The sequence below is a fragment of the Phacochoerus africanus genome, chromosome 3 (assembly GCF_016906955.1).
Source record: "Phacochoerus africanus isolate WHEZ1 chromosome 3, ROS_Pafr_v1, whole genome shotgun sequence".
NCBI classification, from domain to species: Eukaryota; Metazoa; Chordata; class Mammalia; order Artiodactyla; family Suidae; genus Phacochoerus; species Phacochoerus africanus.
In genome coordinates, this window is record NC_062546.1 from 52,156,039 (window position 1) to 52,168,576 (window position 12,538).

Here is a 12,538-nt window from a genome sequence, read left to right on the forward strand (position 1 = left end):
AGCTCACCGCAATACTGGATACTTAACCCACTGAGCAGGACCAGGGATTGAACTCCTGTCCTCATGGATACTAGTCAGGTTCGTTACTGCTGAGCCACAGCGGGAACTCTTCCACTTACTCCGCTCTTACCCTGTCACTCATACACTGGGCACACACTGTGTGTGCTATTCCCAGAACACGCTGTGTTGTTTTCCTGCCTCTGAGACTCTGCCTGCACTGATGGCTGTGCTGAAACGCCTTTCACTCTTGCTCTGCCCAGTCATTTCTATCTTGGACCCTTCCCCCAAGCCCCAAAGACGGTTGCAACTCTTCCTTTTATGCAAACTTCCATTAGAGGCTTTACCCTGCCTTGCAGTTATTTTGGTGTCTGCCTTCCATGCTACGCGGATCCCCTAGACGGTAAGATCCTTATTTATTCCCTCTTTGTCGTGCTTGGCACCAGCTTGAGAGGCTCCTTGGGAGTCTCATGAATAAGTGAATGAGAGAAAAACCGCAACCGACTCTGGGAATCAGGAAATCCATGTCGGGAAGGGTAAGGGCAGTCTACCAGAGGCGGTAGAAGGCTTGGCAGCTGTTTTATCCTCTGCTATTGCTTTTGCGTACTTTTGTAACAAGGCAAGATCAAAGCATGTGAGTTTCTCATCTGGGACTTGGAAAGTTGAGACAGCTTTGGAAATACCTACAAACATTTTTTTTTTAATGGCTGTTTTTGGGGCGTATTAAACATTGTTGGGCATAATTGAACTTAATAGCATAAAAGTCCTATTTTATTTGTCTCCTGAGACTTCCCAGAGATTTCTGAATGAGAGATGGAGAATCAGCCACTACCATGATGGCAGCTGTTTATTTGGCCCTGTGGATTATCCTAACTTAGTTACTGATTTAAAGACACCCTTATATGGATAGTTCTCCAGACATTATATGTTTCTAATTTAGATCTCACCTCTGGCCTTTGTCTTTTAGCCCCTGCCTTCTCTTGGCTATTTTTAATATATTTTTTTTTTTCCTTAGCATGTCTCAGACTTGTTCAGTACATTCTAAAGAATCATAACTTAAATGTGATTTATTCCTCCTGTTGCTTCAGTGCCTGGGGTTAGTTAAATTTTGAAAGAGGTTACTTTAGTAAATGATTTCAAAGAGATTCTTTTGGACATTGTTTAGGGGATGTTTGGGGTTTTATCTCAGTTATTTTTCTTGAATGCTGACCTCCACTACACTCGTAGGAGAAGAGATGGCTTATTTAACACTTAGACAAAGAGCAGTAAGTACTAGTCTGATGTCACAATTTGTATTATGTAGTGCTGATATGCTGTGTATGAACAACTAGAATGCCTTTTGTCTGACTGTTTATTATCCGGTAATCCTGTATCACCTCTTAAGAGCTGAGAAATAAGAACAGGATTTTTCTTATTCAAAATCAGAATGTTAGTTGGACTTTATTAACACACTACTCTTCTATGCTTCCATCGTCTTATTTAAAAAGAATTTATTTTCTTTACTTTTTAAAGTTGTGGTATAGTTGGTGTATAAAGTTTTATAAGTTACAGGTCTGCTGTATGGTGATGCACAGTGTTGAAAGGTTCTATTCCATTTATAGTTATTACAAAGTGTTTGCTATCTTTCCCATGTTAAGCCTTAAAGAAATCTGGACTTATCAAGAACTTCTCCTTTCAGTGTAGTTTACATGAAAGGGTTTTAATTCGTGAAATGAAAAAGAATAATTTTTATTAGTTCCCTTGAGGCTCAGCAGTAATGAACCCGACTAGTATCCACGAGGATGCGGGTTTGATCCCTGGCCTTGCTCAGTGGGTTGAGGATCCAGTGTTGCTGTGAGCTGTGGCGTAGGTCACAGACACGACTTGGATCCCAGGTCTCTGTGGCTGTGGTGTAAGCCTGCAGATGTAACTCCGATTTGACCCCTAGCCTGGGACCTTCCATATGTGGCAGGTGCGGCCCTAAACAGCAAAAGAAAAAAGAAAACGATTTAGTTATTTTTTAAGAGCATTTGAAAAAACCAGATCTGACTCAGAGAACTGGGAAATGCACCTTCTCCTGGCAATTGGAGAGACAGGAACAGAAGGTCAAGAAAAAGAAGAGACCAAGTCTTAGAGTACAAGCATTAAGGTCTAAAAGGGGTAATTGTCTCCTATTTCAGAGTCTGCAGGCAACCACAGATACCGTGGTGCTGTCTGTCCACCTTTCTTTTTGTGAGCCAGGGTCTGCGTAAAGGAACGGGTCCCTGTATTTCTGACAACGGCCTCTTGGATTATTATGATTGCTGGGCTCTTGTAGTTCCAAGAGTTGTTAATCCTTCTGGTTTTTGTTTTTGTTTTTCTGCTTCTTAGGACCGTACCGGCAGCATATGGAAGTTCCCAGGCTAGGGAGCGCACCAGAGCTGCAGCTGCCGGTCTATGCCACAGCCACAGTAATGTGGGACCCCAGACACTTCTGCAACGTACACCACAGCTCACAGCAATGCTGGATCCTTAACCCACTGAGTGAAGCCAGGGATTGCACCCATGTCCTCGTGGATGTTAGTCAGGTTTGTTACTGCTGAGCCACAGCAGGAACTGTTCATCTTATTTGATACAGGTAAAATATATATTTTAAAAAATCTGTATCACGTACAGTTCTAAGGGCTCTGTGTGCATCAACTTATTTTTACAGCAGTCTCTTAACTCTCCTGTGGTTGCAAAGCTAGTAGGCAGTGAAGTTGGGCTGTGAATGAACTCAGCAGTATGGCTCTGTGAAGGAACCCACCTTCAACCCTCGTCTCCTCAGAACATCTTAAATTTCATGTTAGAAAGCAGGGTAGCCCTCTCCCTAAAAAGATTAGGTGCTCTGAAATAGACTTGATTGCTTGAAGAGCAGCTTGGGTTGAAACAACAGAAATGAATATTTACTGTTAATGTAGCAAAAGTTTTAGGAAGTTAATAGCTTGTTTCCTGATTCTTTTTTTTTAAATTTTTTATTACAGTTAATTTACAATGTTCTGTCAATTTCTGCTGTACAGCAAAGTGACCCAGTCATACATATATATATATATATATATATATACACACACACACACACAGACACACACATATATATACATTCTTTTTTTTCACATTATCCTCCATCATGTTCCATCTCAAGTAATCAGATGTAGTTCCCTGTTCTATACAGCAGAATCTCATTGCTTATTCACATTAAATGCAATAGTTTGCATTTACTAACCCCAGACTCCCAGTCCATCCCACTCCCTCCCCTTCCCTCTTGACAACCACATGTTTGTTCTCCATGCCCATGAATTTGTTTATTTTCTGTAGATAGGTTCATTGGTGCTGTATGTTAGATTCCAGATATACGTAATAGCATATGGTATTTTTTTTCTCCTTCTGACTTCGCCTAGTATGAGAGTCTCTAGTTCCATCTATGTTGCTGCAAATGACATTATTTTTTTTATGGCTGAGTAGTATTCCATTGGGTATATATTCCATTATCAATATAATTTTGTGTATATTGTATAATATAATTGGGTCTATGTTGCATTGTTTCCTGATCCTTGATAGTTTTCCTGTAACTGGGGGGAGTAAACTAAGAAGGAGGCTTTTATGCTTAGTGGTTCAGTACAACCTGTTAATTCAGATTCTGTTCACTAGGGCAGAATTGACAATGCAGTTTGACTTGTGGTGGGTAAAATTTTTACCTTTGCATTATCTGTAAAAAGAGGTTTCCAAACAGATAAATAGTATAAGATTGAAAAAAATTTTTACTTATTTCGACATAGCAGAATATTTCCAAGTACTTTGAATAGCATCTTTCTTAGTGTAATCTGTTAACTGTCTTTAGTATTTTCATCTTAAAAACAGTTTAATATTTATTAGAAGCCTGTCAGTTTAAGGACTCCACTGTTGTCACTGCCATGGCTCGGGTTCGATCCCTGGCCTGGAAACTTCTGCATGCTGTGGCTGTGACCAAAGAAAGAAAAAAGAGAAAAAAATACGTTAAGAAATTCAAGTAATAAAGCTGCGTTTAAACGTATTTTCTGGGTGGAGTTCCCATCGTGGCGCAGTGGTTGACGAATCCAACTAGGAACCATGAGGTTGCGGGTTCGGTCCCTGGCCTTGCTCAGTGGGTTGACGATCCCGAGTTGCCGTGAGCTGTGGTGTGGGTTGCAGACTCGGCTCGGATCCCGTGTTGCTGTGGCTCTGGCGTGGGATGGGGGCTACAGCTCCGATTCAACCCTTAGCCTGGGAGCCTCCATGTGCCGCAGGAGCGGCCCAAAGAAATAGCAAAAAAAAAAAAGTATTTTCTGGGTGTTCCCATGTCATGGCTCAGTGGTAACAAGCCCCACTGATATCCATGAGGATGTGGGTTCCATCCCTGGCCTCACTTGGTGGGTTAAGGATCCAGCATTGCTGTGGCTGTGGCATAGGCCGGCAGCTACAGCTCCGATTCAGCCCCTAGCCTGGGAACTTCCATATATCAAATGTGCAGCCCTAAAAAAGAGGGGGGGAAATCTATTTGAAGCCAGAATAGCCTATAATTAGTAAAATTTTGTTAATCCACCTTTCAAGTTAACATCGCTCTAAATCTAATTTTTTTCTTCCCTGAAATCCCAAATTAATAGTATATTTAAGTTTTCTTGTTTTACATTAGCTTGAAAACTAAAAAAAATAGAGGTTCCGATTGTACTGAATTAGCTTATGCTTATTTTTCCATTGAAGGTGAATTTATTACATAAGACATTAGTATTCCTTTGTTTGAATCCGGCAGCCCTGCTGGGTCTGTCTAGCAGTTTCAAGCCTATTATCTCACGTGTGGAATTTTTGCCCCAAGAGGAAGGAGGAGGGATGGTCTCTGATCTTTTAACTGAATGGAGGCTCAAGTTGGGACACGTGGAAATGTGCTTTAGTGCAATTCTTTGTGAACTTCAGACAAAGGAAAACAAATTTAAAATATCTTGAGGAGTTCCTGTTGTGGTGCAGTGGAAATGAATCTGACTAGTATCCATGAGGATGCAAGTCCTATCCCTGGCCTTGCTCAGTGGGCCGGGGATCCGGCACTGCCATGAGCTGTGGCTTTGGTGTAGGCCAGCAACTGCAGCTCCAATTGGACCCCTAGCCTGGGATCTTTCATATGCTGTGGGTGCGGCCCTAAAAAGCAAAAAAAATTAAAATATATTGAGCACCCACTGCATACCAAATTCCATCATGAATGATAGGCCTGTATTTGTATTTGTATATGCATACATATCTAGCTTGCTATGTGCACATAAACATGTGAGTTTATTTAACAATGTTTGCACATTAAGTGCCAGGCATTGTTCCGCATGCTTTACAAATATAAACTCCTTTTATCTTCATAACAACCCTATGAAGTTTATTGTTGTTATGCCCATTTTAAAGATGATGAAATGGAGGCACAGAGAGTAATTGTCCAAGGTCAGCAACTACTAAGGGATGAAGCCAGAAGGAACCTAGGTTCTGGACTCTGTACTCTCATTGGATGCTTTATAGCTTTGGCTTGGAGAAATTAAGGAACTTCGTCAGTGCTCTAAACAGCTCTTAATTGGTAGAGCTGAAATCCATTTCCCGGACACACAGATGTGTATTACAATCTTTATTTTTTTCTATCTTTGCTCTTGTCATTGGTTCTCTACAACATTCTTTCTACTTTTTTTATTGTTGAAAGCTTATCAGCAGGAAAAGGCTTAATTCACTTGTCCCTTTCTCCAAGATGCCTTTTTTTTTTTTTTTTTTTAATTTTTGGCAGACCCATGGCATACAGAGCTCATGGGGGCCAGGGGTTGGGGGGGGTTGGGCAGGGATCAGATCCGAGCCACAATTGTGACCTAAGCCACAGCTGCAGCAATGCTGGATCCTTAACCTACTGGGCAGGGCTGGAGGTTGAACCCAAGTAGCAGCACTCCCAAGGCTCTGCTGATCCCATTGTGCCTCAGCGGGAACTCTTTGAAGATGTCTTTCTTGACTAACCGAACTAGAAACCTTTTCCTTTCTTTCTTTTTAATGCATGTGTATGTGTGTATGTGTTTTCTTTTTGGCCATAGTATGCAGTGGCTTAATGTGGAATCTCAGTTCCCAGACCAGGGATTGAACCCTGGGCTGCAGCGCTGAAAGCACCCAGTCCTAACCATGAGACCACCAGGGAAGTCTCCTCTTCTTTTCTTGGATTCCTGTTTGAATGGATTTTTACCCTTTGGGAGGTTTACTGATAACTTTCTTTTATGGTAGACAGTATTTATATACTTGTCTCCTATCAGATTATAAGCCTCTTGAAGGCAGAACTGTCACTCTGTTTTCTGCTGAGTCTTAGGCATCCTGCCATTCATACGTACCTTGCAAATGCTCGGGAGTTTCATAATGGCAGGAAGCAACTGTTGGACAAATGTTTAAGGGGATGACTGTTAGGAGTATATGGTGTGGGTAAATTTTCCCCATAGAATTCTAAGATACCTAAAAAGTAAGTCTGTTAAAATAAGTACTCAAACAACAGCAATAATAATGCTGCCTTTGTTTTTATACTCCTGATAGAAATTATGTTGTCAGTTATGCAGAAGCAGTTGTTTATCAAAGTTTGAAGGAAGAACTGTCTTGGAGAAGTTGCCATTATGTGTGTGTGTATATATATATATATATATTTTTTTTTTGTCTTTTTGTCCCTTTAGGGCCACACCAGCGGCATTTGGAGGTTCCCAGGCTAGGGGTCTAATCAGAGCTGTAGCTGCTGGCCTACACCAGAGCCACAGCAAAGCCAGATCTGACCCGCGTTTGTGATCTACACCACAGCTCAGGGCAATGCTGGATCCTTTAACCCGCTGAGCGAGGCCAGGGACTGAACCATCAACCTCATGGTTCCTAGTCGGATTTGTTTCCGCTGTGCCACGACGGGAATTCCTGTATATGTATTTTTTTAGCTTAAAAAAATGATGAAGAAATGGTTTATTCTTTGAGTCAGATTTCTGGGTTCACATGCGTGTAAGTTGGTATTCTTAATCCATTTCTGAAGTATGAAGACAGTTGAACAGCTGTGGACTGTGCTCATGTAATCATCCTGAAGGCCAGAATGGAGGCGTCATTTCTGTGGACTAGAGAGCTATAGCCTTGACGGCTACATATACTTGTTTCAAATTATGGGAGGAAATAAATAGAGCACTTAGCATTTTAGCAGTTTTATGATCAGACCATGTCACTCTTTCAGTTTAGCTAGCATGATAGTTGATGTGATAGACCTAAATGTATTCAGATTGTGGATATATATATTTTTAATTTATTTTTTAAATTTTTTTCTCTTTTTAGGGCAGCACCCATGGCATATGGAGGTTGCTGGGCTAGGGGTCAAATCAGAGCTGTACCACTGGCCTACACCACAGCCACAGCAATGCCAGATCTGAGCTGCCTCTGTGACCTACCCCACAGGGTAGTGCCAGATCCTGAACCCACTGAGCGAGGCCAGGGATCGAACCTGTGTCCTCATGGATGCTAGTCAGATTTGTTTCTGCTGAGCCATGATGGAACTCCAGATTGTGGATATTTTTTATAGAACTGTGAATTTTTTTCCTTTTTCTCCCCCCCCCCTTTTTTAATGGGTGCATCTGTGGTATATGGACATTCCCGGGGCCAGGGATTGAAACCCAGCTGCATATGTAACCTACACCACAGCTGTGGCAGTGACAGATCCTGTAGCCCACTGCATTGGGCTGGGGATGGAACTCGTGCTGTTGTGGTGACTTGAGTCTCTGCAGTCAGATTCTTAACCCACTGTGCTGCAAAGAGTAAGGTAGATGTAGGTTTATCTTAAGGGGTTTCCTTTGGAAGTAAAGGGATAGGATATTACAGAGCTTTGGAAGATTGTACATTTGTGAGCTTTTGCTGCATAACAAACCACCTCCTTCTAGCAGCTGTGAAATTTAAGTCTGTGGTCCATGCGGGTGGCTCTTCTGGTTGGAGCTGGCCCAGCTGGTCTCTGCTCTGAGTGCAGCAGGAGGGGGCACACTCCACATGGCTGACATTTGTTAGGTGTCTGGGTTAGGCTTGCTGTTGTCCCACAGACCAAGCCCAGAGTCAGTGTAGGAAGGTGCTACCTCAGGGTGTGGGTGCAGGGACGCAGGAACAGGTCTGGGTCATTCCCACACTATCTGCCCGACCTGGGATTAGTATGCATTACTTGTCAGTGTCCCTATATTCTGATCTTGCCTTAGGCTTGCTCTAATGGAGAAGAATTGAGCAGTTTGTCCAAGCTACAGAGTCTCTAGAGAGATAGTTTGTAGACCCTGGCTTTCCCTGCACTCTTATTATTATTATTTGCTTTTTAGGGCCACATGTAGAGCATATGAAAGTTCCCAGGCTAGAGGTCCATTTGGAGCTGTAGCTGCCGACGCACAGCCACAGCTCATGGTGACATTGAATCCTTAGCCCACTGAGCGAGGCCAGGGATCAAACCCGTGTCTTCATGGATACTAGTCGGTTTCTTAACCCCGAGCCGCAAAGGATCCTGCACTACTTAACAGTTATTTGAATCCCCTTTCAACTTTTGATATTTTGAAGCCGTGAACCATAAAAGCATGGGACCTTTAATCCTCTCGCTCGGTAGCATCCCCAGCTCATCTTTGGTGAGGCCTGCCTTGTGGGTAGCAGTGTGATCATAAAGGTTCCCATGGTTTATTCACAGCTTGTGCATGCCCAGCTGTCCCCAGAGGCCTCCTTCAGCCCCTTGATGTCGCATCACTGCCCGTTTTACGGGTTTGCCCTAGGTCATACCACTGGTAGGTGGGGACTCCCTTTTGAACCCAGCTCTTTCTGATGCCGAGCTACAGTCCAAAGAAGAGTTTCTCCCAGGTGGGATGGTGATGATTTTTTCAGCAGAAGCCTATGAGTATCTTATGCCATCCACTGCAAAACTGGAGACTGTGACACATAAATTTGTTTCTCCCCTTTTGACTCTTTCCCTACCTTACACCTTCATTCCTTGAACCAAATAACCAGGTTTACTTAAGATGATACATAGCTCAGAATGGAAACTTTACAGCTGGTTCCAGATGTCATTTCTAAATATTTTGGAATAATTGATCTCTCTATGTATGACTGTTTCTAGATTCCAAAATAAAGGTCGGAATCCTGAGCTATTCCAGGACATGTATTTAAATTTTCATTACAAAATAACCTTCACTTAGGGAGTTTTTGTTGTGGTGCTACAGAAACAATCCAACTAGGAACCATGAGGTTGCGGGTTCGATCCCTGGCCTGCTCAGTGGGTTAAGGATCTCTCGTGGCTGTGGGCTGTGGTGTAGGTTGCAGACACGGCCGGGATCCTTCAATGCTGTGGCTGTGGTGTAGGCTGGCAGCTGTAGCTCCAATTTGACCCCTAGCCTGGGAACAACCATATGCTGCGAGTACAGCCCTAAAAAATAATAATGATAATATTAACCTCCATTTAAAAATGATAGTGTTCCTGGGTGGCGCAATGGGTTAAGGATCTGGTGTTGTCACTGCTGCAGCACACGTTCAGTCCTTGGCGTGGGAACTTCCTCATGCCACAGGTGTGGCTCAAAAAAATAATTTTTCTTAATTATAGTTGATTTACAATGTTCTGTCAATTTCTGCTGTACAGCAGCGTGACCCAGTCATACATATATATACATTATTTTTCTCACATTATCCTCCATCATGTTCCATTGCAAGTGACGAGACATAGTTCCCTGTGCTATACAGCAGGATCTCATTGCTTATCCACTCCAAATGCAATAGTTTGCATCTGCCAACCCCAAACTCCCAGTCCCTCCCCCTCCTTCCCCCTCTCCCTCGGCCACCACAAGTCTGTTCTCCATGTCCATGAGTTTGTTTATTTAGAAAAAAATTTTAATAAAGTGAGACTCTGCCCTCTCGCCACCCCCCCTGCCCTCCCCCGTGTGCTCCCATAGCTCACAGTGTAGAACTTTTTATTTACTAGAACCGTCTATTTGCCAGGGCAGGGGTGGTTTCTGCCCCTTGAGCTCAGACCTGAGCTTCCCATAGAGATACTGTCTTTCCTGTCTGCGTCCCCAGCTTGTGGTCCCAGGATGGGAGCATCGCAGCATGTGTTATCTCAGTCTATAATTGGATTCCATGCCATAGGGAAACTCTTCTCTTTGGGTCTCTCCGTCCTCCTCTTAGCCCTCTCCTCTTTTTCCTCCTCTCCAGTCTGAGTTCCTCAGCTTTCAATTTCTCCCACCGTCTCAGTGGCAGGTTTTGTATTCGTTACATGTTGAAGTAATGGTATCTTGGATATGTTGAGTTAAATAAAAATACAATTAAAATTAATTTCACCTGTTTATTTCTCCTTCTATTTTTTAATGTGACTAGTCAGTTTTAAATTATTCGGGTAGCTGCTCCAGAGGGTCTTTATCCAGGTAATTAATTAATGCAAGTTCATAGAAACAAGCTGCTTTTGGGGTTTTTTTAAATTTATTGAAGTATAGTTGATTTACCATGTTGTGTTCATTTCTTTCTTTCCTTTTTTAAATTTAGGGCCATACCTGCAGCACATGGAAGTTCCCAGGCTAGGGGTCGAATTGGAGCGGTAGCCACCGGCTTATACTGTAGCCACAGCAGTGCGGGATCTGAGCCACGTCTGTGACCTACACCACAGCTCACGGCAATGCTGGGTCCTTAACCCACCGAGCGAGGCCAGGGATCGAACCTTCGTACTCGTGGATACTAGTTGGATTCGTTACAATGAGCCACAATGGGACCTCCCGTCTCCTGTATGCTTTTGTTTTAGTTTCATGGACCTGTTGGACTGAGACCCCAAACGTCGACCCCCTCCACCTGCATCGCTCTGCCCCGCCCTCCCCATCACCCACAGTTCATGAGAACCAATTGGGCGGAGTTAACTTGCTTGTAAATGATGCACAGAGAGTTTTCTCTACTGTCATAGGTGTGCCTGGAGCAGTCGACTCGCAGCTTCTTCTTGCTGGTGAAGAGGAAGCAGCAGGGTGACTAATGTACATTGGAAGATAGACTATTTTCTTTGGAATGTTTTGATTCTTGAATTTTGGAACAGGTGTGGCCAGGGTTGAAAGAAACAGTGGAATCATACTCGGCGTATTTGACATGCAGAGAACGGGGAAACTCCTCGGTAGGTGCTGCCTGCCTGCAGCACAGTGGGCGTGGGCGCCATCGTCGGCATGTTCCTCTCCCAGCCAAATCCGATGTAGAAATATTTATGGTGTATTGGCTTTTTTGGTCTTTTTGTTTTGGGTTTGTTTTTGGTTTAGGGAGGAAGTAACGTCTTAGCTTAGAAACTCTTCGACTGAACTATGCCATAATAGGATGAGGAGGATAATTGTGTCAAAAGTAACCTCACGATGCCCTGAGTCTGGCGTAAAGAATTCCAGAGTGAGTTCACTGCAGATCACCGAGAATTGATTATGAATCAGAGCTCAGCCATCTTTGATACGTGCCCACTTCGTTCCCTTGGGGACAGAGTGGAGGTGGGGGCACCTCCGGCGACTTGGGTTGGGGTGGTGGTGAGCGCACGGCCGCCCCCATCTCGTGGGTGAGTGGGTGCTGGTCACAGCTGCCTAGGCCGGGGCCTGGGGGTGGATTCCCAGACTGGCAGCCAGCAGGCTGTGTGAACAACAGGAAAGGGTTGTGGCCCCCAACTCTTGCCAGTGAAAGCCAACCTGTTTGCCACTTTGGGTGACGGGCCACAGGCAGACAGTGCTCCACAGGGATATGGTCAAGTCCTGTGGGTCTGTGTCACCTGCCTGTGCCAGAGAATCAGGGTGTGAGCCCTGCAGCGCAGCCCTGGGATTTGGGAGTTGAGTCAAATAAATCTCTTGAAATCTAAACTGGCATATGACATTTTAAAATGAGGAAAATATGCAGCTCTGAAAAGATTTGTGTGATTATAGCCAAATAGTTACTATGGAAGATAGGTCATGGGGAGGTTAGGAGGGGGCGGGGTAATCCAGTGCTGATCCTGAGAGAAGCGCTGGACAAGTCATTGAATGTCCGCCCATTTAAAAAAACAAAATGGGAACCCGACATCTCCCAGAGATGTGTGGAGATCTGATTGATGTTGGAGCATGCCTTGATATCTTTCATAAAGTGTCCAGTAAGAGCAAAACATGGCAGAGCAATTTAACAATCTACAGCAAACTGGCCTGAACCATCTTGAGTTGCGATTAAGCAGTCGCTGTGTTTCTTTGACACAAGTCTTACTTATTAAAGGCAGGTCATATTTTTTCAAAGAAAGTTCCGTGCTACTCCGAATATTCTTTCGAGTGTCAGCGGTATCCTTGGGGTCTTTCACGGTCAGCTTGAGCTTTACCATACTTCTTAGACGGCCAGTGTACCCGTTCCAGCCTGTACTTCAAAGTGCTTCTTGTCAGGGATGAGGCCTTTCGGGAATCTTTGAGGTGTTTGTTTTCAGTTGTAATTTATCAGTGAACCCGTATCATCAGAGCAGCTCCTTGGGCACTGCAGAAGACAGACCCAGGAAACAAACAAAACTAGTTCATGTTGTATCAAGAGAAGACCTCTCATTTAAGGC

The 12,538-nt window shown here is 43.7% G+C and overlaps 1 protein-coding gene across 5 annotated transcripts in view; it reads left to right on the forward strand.

Annotated features, from left to right (window-relative positions):
• The window catches only part of SLC20A2 (solute carrier family 20 member 2), a 117,457-nt gene that overhangs the window by 27,774 nt on the left and 77,145 nt on the right, over positions 1-12,538 (forward strand). The gene's annotated exons all lie outside the window — the stretch shown is intronic.